Raw genomic sequence first — 13,004 nt, 5'->3', positions numbered from 1 at the left:
TTGCAGGGGTTTCGCCTTTTAATCCTTTTCTCCCATCCACACCTGTCCCCAGCCGTCCCAATCTCGTTCCCGCCAAAGGCCCCCTCTTCCCGCCCGTTCTCTCCTTATATCTCCTCGATCACCCCTCCCACTAACCCACCTATTGGTGGGAATCCTTCCCCTGACACCCCTACACATACACTCAGTTGTTGCCGGCCGCTAACACTGTTGCTGTGATGTGAGCAGTGCTATTGGGGGGGCAGGCTGACGATAATCACCTGTTATGTCTATGTGATCCTTTTTGCCGGTATCAAAATGACAAAAAAAGAATCGGCTTTACTCTTTTCCGACAATAATGCAGGTGGTGTTAGGCTGTTCAAATACCGGATAGAAATCTGTTTGAAGGCGTCAAGCAGTTCGTCATTGACTGCTGAAAAGCGGCATTATGTTCGGTGCGCGTTTTAGGTTGTGTAAAAAGTGTTGGCTCACGGAAGAACCCGCTTTGGCTATGTAAGCTGCGAAAGAAGTTCAGCGTACACACAACAACGCGTCGCAGTGTGAGCACCACGCTTGCAGCGATGACTTGCCGAGCACTTAAAACGGGCCACCGCAACAAGGCCTACGTGGGGGGGGAGAACCCCATCCAGCAGCGGATTGAACCTGACACCTGACACCGCACACTCTCTATTCTATCTCCCCCTGTGTTTTTACTCACTCTTATAGGCGGTCTGGGCTATGGTGGTCTAGGCTACTATCCCGGAGCGGCCATTGCAGGGGCCTACAAGCACCATGCAGGTAAGAGATCCTTCCCCTTCCACTAAGCAAAAGACAAATTAACTTTATGGCAGGACCCTGGGGCAGAGGTCGCAATCGGGTACCCGATAGCCGTACCCTACCCGATACCCGGCTACCCGGCCGGGTACGGGTACCCGTTTGTGACCCTGGTGCGGCCGGGTACGGGTACGGGTAGGCCGTGACTCACTGGTGAGTCACCGTTTGTCACTCATTTCCCAACGTCTTGACTCTTCTCACAATTTAAATTCCTAGAATCAACCCACCCGCGCCTGCAACATGGCTTCATCCCAGAGGTCACAATCGGGTACTCGTACCCGTACCCTACCCGATACCCGGCCGGGTACGGGTAGCTGGGTATCGTGTAGGGTACGGGTACCCGTTTGCGACCCTGGTGCGGCCGGGTACGGGTAAGGAATCAAAACCCGTTTGCGTCCTCTGCCCTGGGGTCCTGGAAGAAACGGAAGTAAAATGCGTTATTTATTTATTTATTTATTTTTGGGCGACTCCGTCCCACCGCGCACATAAAAGGCGCGACCTGCCTGGCATGGATCATTCTGTTGTCGTGTCCAAGCGCAGCAGCGAGGACGAATGCGCAGAAGAAACAAAACTTTGAAACTTTGATTAGCGCATCGTGTAGAGCTCGTCGAGAGGAATAGATCGCCGTATCGTTCACCTTCGACAGACATAAAATGACATCGCAACACAGTTAATGCGAGAGCCTGGGGCTTATGGGACCCCGGGGTTCTGCCATAAAGTTCAAATATCCCCTCAGCTCTATGACGTAGTCCTCGCCCCATGCCACCCACCCCCGCACCTCTGATTAGCGTGGTTGACTACGTACGGTGCAAAAAAAGTTCAAAGTACACACACACGTACGTGCGAAACCACCGAGCTAGTTAGGTTAAGCTGCTTCCTAAAAGAACATTAGCGCCACGCCCACTCGACTGCCCACTGATGATAAGCCTCACTCATTTTACTTCCGGCTCCGACCACTGCTCAGGTAGATCCTCCCCTGCCCAGAAGAGGAGTTGATCATGAGGGGAATAATATTTTTTTAACCTTGGCCGAAAATCCACATTTCATGGGAACATAATCAATCGTTATGACTGTGCCAATCAAAGCAGAGCGGTTTGATAAGACCCATTAGCCCTTTGTCATTAACTATTAAATATTTGTTATTTTGCCAGGTAAGGGCCCCCTGAGCTATGTAGCAATTTTGTCAGAAGGAACCTGGCGATGACAAATGATAACCCTAACGAAGCGATTTATCACGCTGAAATGTATAACAGTCAAATCAACTCTAAGCGCATATTTCTAAACGTGGAGCGGGAAAAAAACGGCGGGAGGACCCAGAGAAAAATGCCACGTGATCACCCCGGGAAAAGCACAAACTCCAAATATACAACAGCAGGCATTGTCAGCGTCGGAATTGAACCCACAAACCCCCTGTATACCAGGCAAGGTAGTTATAACGTCTCCTAGTCACCGCATCAGATACATCCATCGACAATCTCATGTCGAACCTCCCCCCCCCCTCTTTGCGCATTAAACACGGAACTGTCTTTCCCTAGCAGCTGGACTCGTCCACCCATACGGTGGGCTCGGACACTATGGGGCCCCCTACCACCACGGTGGGTATGGTGCATGTGCATGAGCTTGCATGTGCTCCCCCACCCACCCTACCCCTTTTTAAATGTTTTAATTCAACATTTAAATCCCCTACCACCACCCTACTGCCACGAAGACAGGCTAAAGAAAAATGCGAGTCGCTAGTAACAACAACATCAATTATAAGAATAGGGTGTTTTCCCCTTTTTTCTGGCAACAAAACTGAAACCTTTTTACGAGGAATCATGTCTGCATTAACCACAATACTTTTTTTTGACCACAATACTTGTGGTCAAAATCCAAGTACTGTGGTTAATGCAGACATGATTCCTTGTAAAAAGGTTTCAGTTTTGTTGCCAGAAAAAAGGGGAAAACACCCTATTCTTATATTTTGGTACTGGCAAAGGAGGTCTAATGATGAACAACAATTATTTCAAGTCAACGTTGAATTGGTTACAGTTGAAGTGTTGGTGGAGGGGAGAGGTTTAACAAAGTACTTAACGGCCATCTCCGATCATCATCGATATCATTACTTTCGCCAACCACTGCTGTTGTTTTATAATGGCACGTGACCGGTATTTTGTCCAAGGTTATAGCAACAGCAATGGGGCACGCACACGAATGATGATACCTCGCGTCGATGATGATTTGCATTGATTACAATAGTGATAATGATCTTGTCATTATCGCTATTACCCTGACCGGTAACAACACGGCTCGATCAGTAGCAATTGTAACGCGTCATTGCAGTGTTAGCTGTGAGAACCGCTAATGTTGTTGCCGGTTTGTATAAGTCACGAGACGAGCGGAAAGGCGGGCGCAAACCTGCAGCCAACGGTTGCCCATGCTCTGTGCTCCCGTGTTGGGGATGCTTGGCCAATTCCATTCACAAGTTTTTTTTTTTAAGAAAATAGAACCCGCAGGTGCGAACTGGTTAGCACAGCATTCTCCAACAAATGCCAACACTCTGTGGCACTATCCGTGTTGAGCCTGGACTTGAATTCATGGGGAACAGGGAAGTCAACAGCACGGATGACTGAACTAAAGGAAAGGAGTTCCAGACATTGCGGGCAGCAGGAGCATTATCGCAGAATGGGCGACTTCCCACCGAGTGACGGTTGACTTGCGGGCTTCGATTGCATGCCTTGGTTCATGGAGCCGGGAGTACATAGAGGGGACTAGAATGAAATAAGAGCGTAGAGGTAGGAGAGCGGGTGAAGGGCATAGAATGTTGATTACTGAAAGCAAACTAAACTCAAATAGGCCAATGGCATTTGCAACATGGCAGTGGAACTCTGGGTAACCTGTTGGTTACTTAAGGCAGAGGAGCCTTAAGTAGGCCAATAGCACTCTCAACATGCCAGTGGGACCCTGGGTAACCTGTTGGTTACTTAAGGCAGAGGAGCCTGAAGTAGGCTGATGGCACTCCCAACATGCCAGTGGAACCCTGGGTAACCTGTTGGTTATCTTCTTCTTGGTTCTTTCGGTAAAGTCACGTAGAAGGGAACCAAGAAGATGAATCCCTGCAGTCACGAAAGCTTTAAATCGAAATTTAACCTGTTGGTTACTTAAGGCAGAGGAGTCTGAAGTAGGCCGATGGCACTCCCAACAGGGTTGAAAGGACCAAAGGCCATTGGCATCTCGATTATCCAATGTAAACCCACGTGTGCGGGTGTCTGTGTGTGACTGTGTTGCGGGAGTGTGGGTAGATGAGGTGTTTTGACCTTTAACCTCCTCTCTGTGTGTGTTGTTTGTAGCCCTCGGCGGGTTCGGCTACCCCCTGGGCATCGGCGCCGGCGTCGTGGCTCCCCACGTGGTCAACAGCAAACTGGGTGAGGGCTTCTCTTTACCCTCGGCCAATGCCCGGTGCAAAAATCGTTCCCAGCGTCTATAGAGCTATGGAGTGTGCGTTTAGTGTGTTTTTACTTTCTTCTGTAACGCTTTGTGGAAAAATCGCGTTCTAATAAATAATACACGCATGAGATGACGATGCGTAACGCAGGGCCTGAAGAAAGACTGGAGGCACGTGTAGGGGAGCAGCAGTCTAGAAGCGTCCAGCAGCATCCCCAATGCCTTGCATGAAGATGCTACGCCGAGGTAGCAGCTGTATTACAAATCACAGTTCATTCCTACTCACGTGATTTAGTTCCGTTCCCTCGATCGCCTTATAATATATAATGTAGGGGTTAAAGCACATTCCATGGTAACGCGTGAGATTGTGCGTAATGCAGGGCCTGAACAAAGACTGGAGGCACGTGGGTAGCATCTAGAAGCCTCCCAATGCCTTGTGTGATGATGCTACGCCAAGGCAGCAGCCGTATTAGGATCGCTTACTTCTTCTCGCATGACGTAGTTCCAAATTTGGGACCCTTTTGCCATGATCAAATCATGAAAAAATAAGAATAGGTTTTTTCCCTTTCCGGCAAAGGGCGCGCGCGCATGGACAGTTAGGTTCCACTCCTTACATGTAGAATGACTTGGGAGACACGGACTGTAGAGGGTTTCTTTTGATTTATTTTCAATCTCTTCCCAGCGTCGACTCCATCTCACAGCTACGACTTTGAGGACATAACGACTCCTGACTATATAGCTGACTGACTATATTACCACTCGTTGCCGCTAGTCCACGCACTGTATCTACACATGGTTGGGGGCTAGCAGCTAAGTGGTGCGAGGCCAGTGACAGGTAAGCGGGGCCAGTCTCAGAGGTAGGCGGGGCCAGTGGCAGAGGTGAGTGGGGCCCGTAGCAGAGGTGGGGTGGGGGGGCTGGCTATTAAAAAATAGTGGGCGGTCTCTTGGCAGTGTGTCGTGGTGAATAATTGTTATACGCGCTTTGAGTGATTCGTTGTGTTATCTTCACCTTTGCCTGTGGTGGTGGGTGCAGGTGCCGTGTATGCAGGTGCCCCATTCGCGCCCGTTGTCTAGGTTGTTGTGGCCGGTAAGTGACGCTCGCAGAGACACCATAGGCTCGCGCAGATACCCATACACTAACCTAGAGACTCATAACACTTACCCAGAGACCCATACACCTTCCCAGAGACCCATACATTCACCCAGATACCCATACACCTACCCAGATACCCATACACCTACCCAGAGAACCATACACCTACCCCGATACCTATACACCTACTCAGAAACCCATACACCTATCCAGAGACCAATACGCCCACCCAGAGACCAATACACTGATCCAAGAGACCTATACAAAAAGCAGTGCTAAAACGATGACTTTTAAATTTAGATTTAAAGGTGCGTAGCTCCCAGTGGCTTCCTAAACTCGGAAGGAAGAGTTTCCCAAACGGCCGCAAAAGCACGTTTGAAAGCACGTGTGCGATGCGGTGACTATCTTTGTTCGACGGTTAGCCAAAAGTGTGGTGTATAGTGAAACGTATAATGTATTGTGCAAAGTATATAAAGGCACGTGATACGGTGACCGTCTTTGTTTGATGGCTAGCCAAAAGCCGTCGGCGCTGCGAGGATGTCCGGAGTTTGCGTGATGACGGTTTATGCCAGTTTAGTTTTCATGACGTTTCAGGTCCAATCTTCGCGTGGCCACGAATTGATCCTTAACGATGACAATGAATGATACTGATACCATTGAATGCAACCCACTAACGATCTGCGACGTATGCCCAGCCCTGCGTCCCCTTGTCTGCAGCCACTTCAGCAGGAAGTGCTACCTCCGGAAATGACTCAGGACTATGGTGAAGAAGCAACTAGATGAAGAACGTTACGGACGGCCGCCCGCCGCCAACCACCACCACCCTGAAGGGGTGTAGGTTCACCACATACTCCGCCTCCCACAGCTGCCCCGCTCCTGACCCGCTCGCCTGCTCGCCCACTCACTCACCCACTCCCTATCTTGTCAAGCGCTCCTAATTAGATCAACGTTTTCAAATCCACGAGCCCCGTCGCCTTTGCAAAGTCACAGCTCAGCCTCAGGAATCGACCAATTCCTGCCGGAGCATTGAATTGTTATGTTCGCGATCTAATGGCGATGAGATTATAGCTTGCGCCAGGCTAGGTGCACTCTGGAGGCCACGGTGCGTCACGATGCATCATGCACCACACACATACATGCATATGCGCGTGTGTGAGTCTGTGTGTACGTGTCGCCAAATATAATTCAAGTTACTCACCTTTGCAATCAAGCGCATTGCAAAGTGTAAGTTCACCCACCTAAATCCATCCAGTCTAACTACCCAAGCATTGACTATGAAATTCTCATCGTCGGCAAGATGGTATCATTCCGCCATTCGTGAAATTCCTAACCCCCCACCCCCTCCATCATCGCACGCCAACTTCCTGCAAAAGACGCGAATCAGACCCTTGAGTGCGCGAGTGTGAGTGCGTGCGTGAATGAGTGAGCAATTGCGCGAGTGTGTGAATGAGTGAGTGAGCGAGCTTAAAGTTTGTCTTCGAACTTCTTTGCATTTAAGAAAAAAAAACAACGATGGCTTCACGTGACCGGGGAGAAGAAGAAGGAAACTAACAAATCAGTATGAATGAAAAAATATATATAATTAAGATATTTTAAAAGATCCCTGGCTTTAATCGAAACAAAAACCTGGTGCTGGTGGGAGGGCGGGTGGTGGGAGGGAGGGTTTCTGTGATCGGTTGGCTAAGAATATGACTCCGTGATGAACGCTGTGTGATGCGTTAATGAAACAGCAAATCGTAACGGTGCTTTGGGGATCGACTGTCAGTAACCAACTGTGGTGGCCGGGCTGATTCCAATAGTCAGGTGGGATTGTAACATACGTACGTGTATGTGTGTATGTTGAACTTCTTTCGCACCGTACGTAGCCAAGCACGCTAATCAGAAGGTGCAGGCGGGTGGAAGGACAACTAAACTAAACTCGACGCAAAAACAAACTTAAGAAACCGATTGGGATGGGTGCAACACCCCGATAGGAGTTTGGTTTATGGATAGATAAACATATTTACATATATATACGAATGCATCTGGCATCGCAAATTTTTTATGACGAGTCGATTAACCCTTTTTTTTGCCTTCGTTAACGTAGTCACTGGCATTTTATTTTAACACGGAGGCAGCTTTGAAACCTCAGAGCTCGGCAGTGGAGACATTTTCGCTCGAATCTGATCTGCCGTACCGCCCTCCACTTCGCTTGCGAGAAGCCCTCCAAAGACATCTCCCCACGTGTGTTTACGCGTGCCCTTACCCACCCTACCCGGCACCGAGTGTATGTATATCGTTATTTAGCTCTCCCGTCAGTACAGATTTTTTTTTTAACCGGTTGATAGCAGTACACGGAAGTTACGGTGGTCGCAGTTGCATCTTCGGTTTTACGTGTTTTTTTGGGGGGGGGGGGGGGTCGGAGTTACGATCATTTAATTCCTGTCAAACCATATGATTTACCTGTCATCTTGTACAGGGAAATTTAGTTTTCAGGTTCATACGGTGTACAGCCATTTCAACCTGGGAAACATTTTTTTTGTCTATTTGTTTGTGTTTCTCCATTGTGATAAGAATTTGTAGGCTGAACGTTGAGATTTATAAGGGCAAGGGTTAAAATAATGTCTGAATTGGTCTGTAATAAGGTAGGCACTGACAAGGGTTTGACAGGTATGTCATTTTGTCGTTTTGGTTTGTTGTGCCATGCGTTGGCACAAAGCCCCATCCCCTCCAAAAACCCTCCTACTTTTTGGTAGGTGGGGCTTTGGGTGGGGGGGGGCTCCCTCCCAATAAAATGGCCGCCACAACATGAAAAAAAATGGCGGCGCTGGAACTGCCTGGAAAAAGAACAAAAACCATGCAACAATGACCAACTTCCGCAGGTTGTGTGCCCCGCAAAGAATAATCTCCTTGCGTCTTTGTCTCTCTGCGGCTCTATTGGTTGAATGAGGATTGGTTACGAGTTTGATGGATAAAGGTTGTTGAGTCCTGGATAGATCCAAACGTGACTTGGGTTGCGTTGTGCTCTGTGCAACTTCCTTTCTTTTTTTCTGGATTAAAATAAAACATCTGTACTGACTGCCATTACGTTTGTCGTTGTCTATGTTGTGAGCCTATACGGTTTACCCCGTTTTCTTGAACAGGGAAATTTAGTATTTAAGTCCATACGGCGTACAGCTATTTCAATACGGGCAACAGAAAATGTGTCTATTTGTTCGTCTTTCTTCCTTGTGATGGGACTTTGTAGGATGAACGTTGAGATTTATAAGGGCACGGGGTGACCAATAAGGTCTGAATTGGTCTGTAATAAGGTAGGCGCTGATAAGGGGTTGCCAGGTATGCTGAAAGTGTCTCTAATAAATTAACGATCCGTAAATACCTAAAACACTCCCCCTTTGAGGCCATGCTACCATATATGGGCAAGGAAACGCCCACTCCCAAGTGTCCACTTTAATTTCACGGCAGCTTTAACCGCGTGTGCTCAATAAAAAGAGACCCAACCCCACTCCACTTTCGTGAGGCACCTTCAGTCGAGCGTTCGGATCTCTCTGCTGACGCACACTCATTCCGCTCAGGGTTTAAACAATCCCCCTCCCCCCCGCGAAAAAAAACTATTAAATATTCTCAAACGGCCACAAAAAGTGGGCTTCAAAAACAAAAGAAAGAAAAACCATGACTTTCTCAACTCTCCTGCTCGTTCTGATCGTCACGATGTCTGCTGCCGTAACGCCAGGTAACAATCGTCATCATCATCATCATCAGTGTAATGGTGATGTTTCTGTACCCTGCGTGTGTTCTCTATCCCACGTGTTCCTCTTCGCCTTTCAGTGTAATCATCATCGCAGTGGTCTATCCACTGCTAGATGACGATGATCAGTGTAGTTGCGATGTCTCTACGCCCTGCGTGTGTTCTCTATACCACGTGTTGTTCTCTGTGTAACCATCATCGCAATGTTCTATCGACTGTTAGATGGTGATCAGTGTAGTGGCGATGTCTCTATACCTTGCCGTGTGTTCTCTATCCCACGTGTTGCTCTCTCTCTAAGTGTCATCATCATCGCAGTGGTCTATCCACCGCTAGATGATGATGATCAGTGTAGTGGCGATGTCTCTACGCCCTGCCGTGTGTTCTCTATCCCACGTGTTCCTCTCTCTCTCTCTCAGTATCATCATCATCGCAGTGGTCTATCCACTGCTAGATGATGATGATCAGTGTAGTGGCGATGTCTCTACGCCCTGCGTGTGTTCTCTATTCCACGTGTTGTCTTCTGTGTAATCATCATCGCAATGTTCTATCGACTGATGGATGATGATCAGTGTAGTGGTGATGTCTCTTTTCCCTGCCGTGTGTTCTCTATGCCACGTTTTCCTCTCTGCCTCTCTCAGTGTAATCATCATCGCAGTGGTCAATCCACTCCCTGGATGATGATCAGTGTAGTGGTGATGCCTCTGTACCCTGCCCTGTGTTCTCGATCCCACGTGTTCCTCTCTCTCTCTCAGTGTCATCATCATCGCGATTAGCTATCCATTGCTGGATGATGATCAGTGTAGTGGCGATGTTGCTGTGCCCTGCCGTGTGTTCTCTATCCCACGTGTTCGTCTCTGTCTCTCTCAGTGTCATCATCATCGCAGTGGTCAATCCACTGCCTGGATGATGATCAGTGTAGTGGTGATGTCTCTATACCCTGCGTGTGTTATCTAATCCACGTGTTCCTCTCTCTGTCTCTCAGTGCGATCATCAGCCAGGGTTTACCCGCTGTTGGATGAAGATCAATGTGATGATGATATCTTTAAGCCAATGGTTGTTCTCTAATCCACACGTCTTTCTCTGTCTCTCACTGTCTCTCAGTGTAATCATCAGCCAGGGTCCAGCCATTGCTGGATGAAGCTACTCCCTGAGCCTCCATCATCATCATCATCATAAAGCCAGGGTTCACTTTTGATGTCCATTAGTGACCCATCCAGTTTCACGTGGAATACAGCGTGGACATTTTATCGCAGCCAAATACTCTGAGCGCACGTTTTTAAAGGCGGAGTGAAAAACCGGAGGAGCCGGAGAAAAAATCCAGGCGACCACGGGGAGAAAGAGAAATGCAAACTCCACATATACAAGAGCAGGCATTGGCAGGGTTCGGGATCGAACCCACGCCCTCCTGTATACCAGGCGAGGTAGTTAACATCTCCTAGCCACTCGGTTGGCAAGAATATTCAACAACCCGGGGGTTGCCAGTCGCCTAATAAAAGGGTTTGAGAATCTACTGGTGAAGTGAAACCAACCGAAAGTTAAACTAACAGCAAGCGATGTTTTTCCCTCTCTCTACTACACACACACACAGCACGTGCTCTGCAATGTTTCACGTGCATAGCTGCACGCAGCAATGAGAACTGCAATGGGAACGGCCCCGTGAATTGCACAGAGGGCATGGACACCTGCCAGACGAATGTGATCGGCGCCATCGGGTGTAAGTACCATTAGAAGTCGCCGTCCGATAACACTGGTCAACAAAAAAACTACATTTTTTTCTGGCCTGGACTTTTGCAGCTGTTTTAAACTAATTTCAGGGTGCTGATTCCAAATCTGATCTCAGATTTGCTCTATCACATCTCATTTTATGCTATCGGCATACCCCATTTTCATTGATTTTACCCGCAATTAATTCTGTCACTTATGATTGCAAGTTGTTGCGAGTCAGTGACTGCTTTAGTGTTAAAATATGGCGCTGTATTTTTAGGATAGTGTATTTATAACATAATTTCATGTAGATATCCACATTTATTTAATATTTTTCTTCTGCAGTTTTCATTGAAAATGCAATATTTGATATCTCAAAAACCTGATGTGATAGACAAAAACAGATGCCAGATTTGGAATCAGCACCCCAAAATTACCTTAAACCTTAAAACCGTTGGAATACCTTATGCCAGAAAAAATGTGTTGACCAGTGTAATCATCGGATATGCGTAACGCGATCGACACACTATAGGGAACACATCTCTTTTTTATAACGTGGGTGCCAATTGGATATAACGCGATTTGAATGAACGTAACTCTAGGTCGCATCACGAGTAGAAGTAACCTGTGGTAATACGGCTGCTACCTCGGCGTACCATCATCATCACCATCGCACAGAGCATTGGGATGCTGCTGGATGATACTTCTAGACGCTACCCAAAATGTGCCTCCTGTCTTTGTTAGGGCCCTGCGTTATGCACCACCATCTCTTCTTTTTTCACCTGAAAACGATTGCTTGTGTTGCGATCAAAACGTCGTGATATTGTTATTCTTTTTATTATTATTTTTCTATTGACGTGGCTTTACCGAAAGACCCAAATAATATAAACATCTATTTGTTTGTGTTTCTCTCTTGTGATGGGACTGTGCGATGAACGTTGAGATTTGTAAGGGCACGGGGTGACCAATAAGGTCTGAATTGGTCTGTAATAAGGGAGGCACTGATAAGGGGTTGACAGTTATGCACACTGCACCACGATGCACTACACGATACACTACACTACTATACACTACTATACACTCATACCTGTAAACGCATACGGTTTACCCGTGTTCTTATACAGGGGAAATTGAGTTTTCAGGTCAATACGCCATATAGCCATTTGAATACGGGCAAAAAAACAATTGTTTTTGTCTATTTGTTTGTGTTTTTCCCTTGTGATGGGACTTTGTGGGATGAACGTTGAGATCTATTAGGGCACGCAGAGAATTAGTTACTGCAATACACGATTCCTTGCAAAGGGTTTCTATTTGGTGTTTGCACATTTTAATACAACTCCTGTTTTATAAAAAAGGTAAAGCTCTTATTATTATTTAATACTTTGAATTGGTCTGTAATAAGGGAGGCACTGATAAGGGGTTGACAGGCGTGCGCCCAACGCTCAGACAGGCACTCTTCCGGCAATCGGCCTCAACGTGCGCACGTGCATTTAACTTTTATGAAGCTTAAATTTTGATTTAAAGCTTTCGTGACTGCAGGGATTCATCTTCTTGGTTCTTTCGGTAAAGTCACGTAGAAGGGAAGTAATAAAATAATGAAAAAAAGCAAACATAATAAAATGATAGAATTATATAATATATTAATATTATATCATAATATAATATTATAATTGGTTTATGAAGGTTACTAACATTATTAGAAGTAAAAAAAACGTGTTTAATCGTTTGACGGACATTATGGGCCATCCTGCCAACCCTCGCTTTGCCCCCTCCCCCCCCCTTGCGGCACCTTCCCTACAAAGTCAACACCTTCACCAAGCTGTGCTCCACCTCGGGCGTCTGCGCCTCCCTGGCCCTCACCAACATCGACCTGGTGGTCGGAAGCGTCCGCACGACCTGCTGCACCGAGGACCTGTGCAACGCGTCGAGGGGCGGCCCAAGTCTTCACGCGCCCCTCGGCCTTGCTGGTTCACTCCTCATCCTCCTCCTCACCCTCCTCATCGTGGCCACGGCCACGTTCTAGTCAAGGGGGGGGGGCGGGGGTGGTGAATGGGGGCGGTGGCATCGCAGCGATGGCAAGGAGCAGACGAGGGCTGGGTGGTGTCGTCGCCCTGTGGTTGTTCTCCGTCTTAACCCGAGGCCTGTGGAAAGGGGAGCAGCCACGGTGGCTTAGGGAGATGTTAACTCTCTCGCCCGCACGTGAAACCCGACCCCTGACGATGCCTGCTGTTGCTGCTGTATATTTGG

General features: G+C 47.7%; 1 long non-coding RNA gene across 1 annotated transcript; it reads left to right on the top strand.

Annotated features, from left to right (window-relative positions):
* Positions 1-707: 707 nt before the first annotated feature.
* Positions 708-6,564, top strand: LOC144952751 (uncharacterized). Its single transcript, XR_013640680.1, has 5 exons — positions 708-774; positions 2,346-2,405; positions 4,140-4,214; positions 5,267-5,320; positions 6,022-6,564. It is a non-coding gene; the product is annotated as an uncharacterized LOC144952751 (long non-coding RNA).
* The last annotated feature ends 6,440 nt before the right edge of the window (positions 6,565-13,004 follow it).

The sequence above is a fragment of the Lampetra fluviatilis genome, chromosome 69 (genome assembly GCF_964198595.1).
Source record: "Lampetra fluviatilis chromosome 69, kcLamFluv1.1, whole genome shotgun sequence".
In the NCBI taxonomy this organism is placed as follows: Eukaryota; Metazoa; Chordata; class Hyperoartia; order Petromyzontiformes; family Petromyzontidae; genus Lampetra; species Lampetra fluviatilis.
Note: the sequence above shows the minus strand (reverse complement) of the source record. Positions and strands in the feature narration are given on the sequence as shown.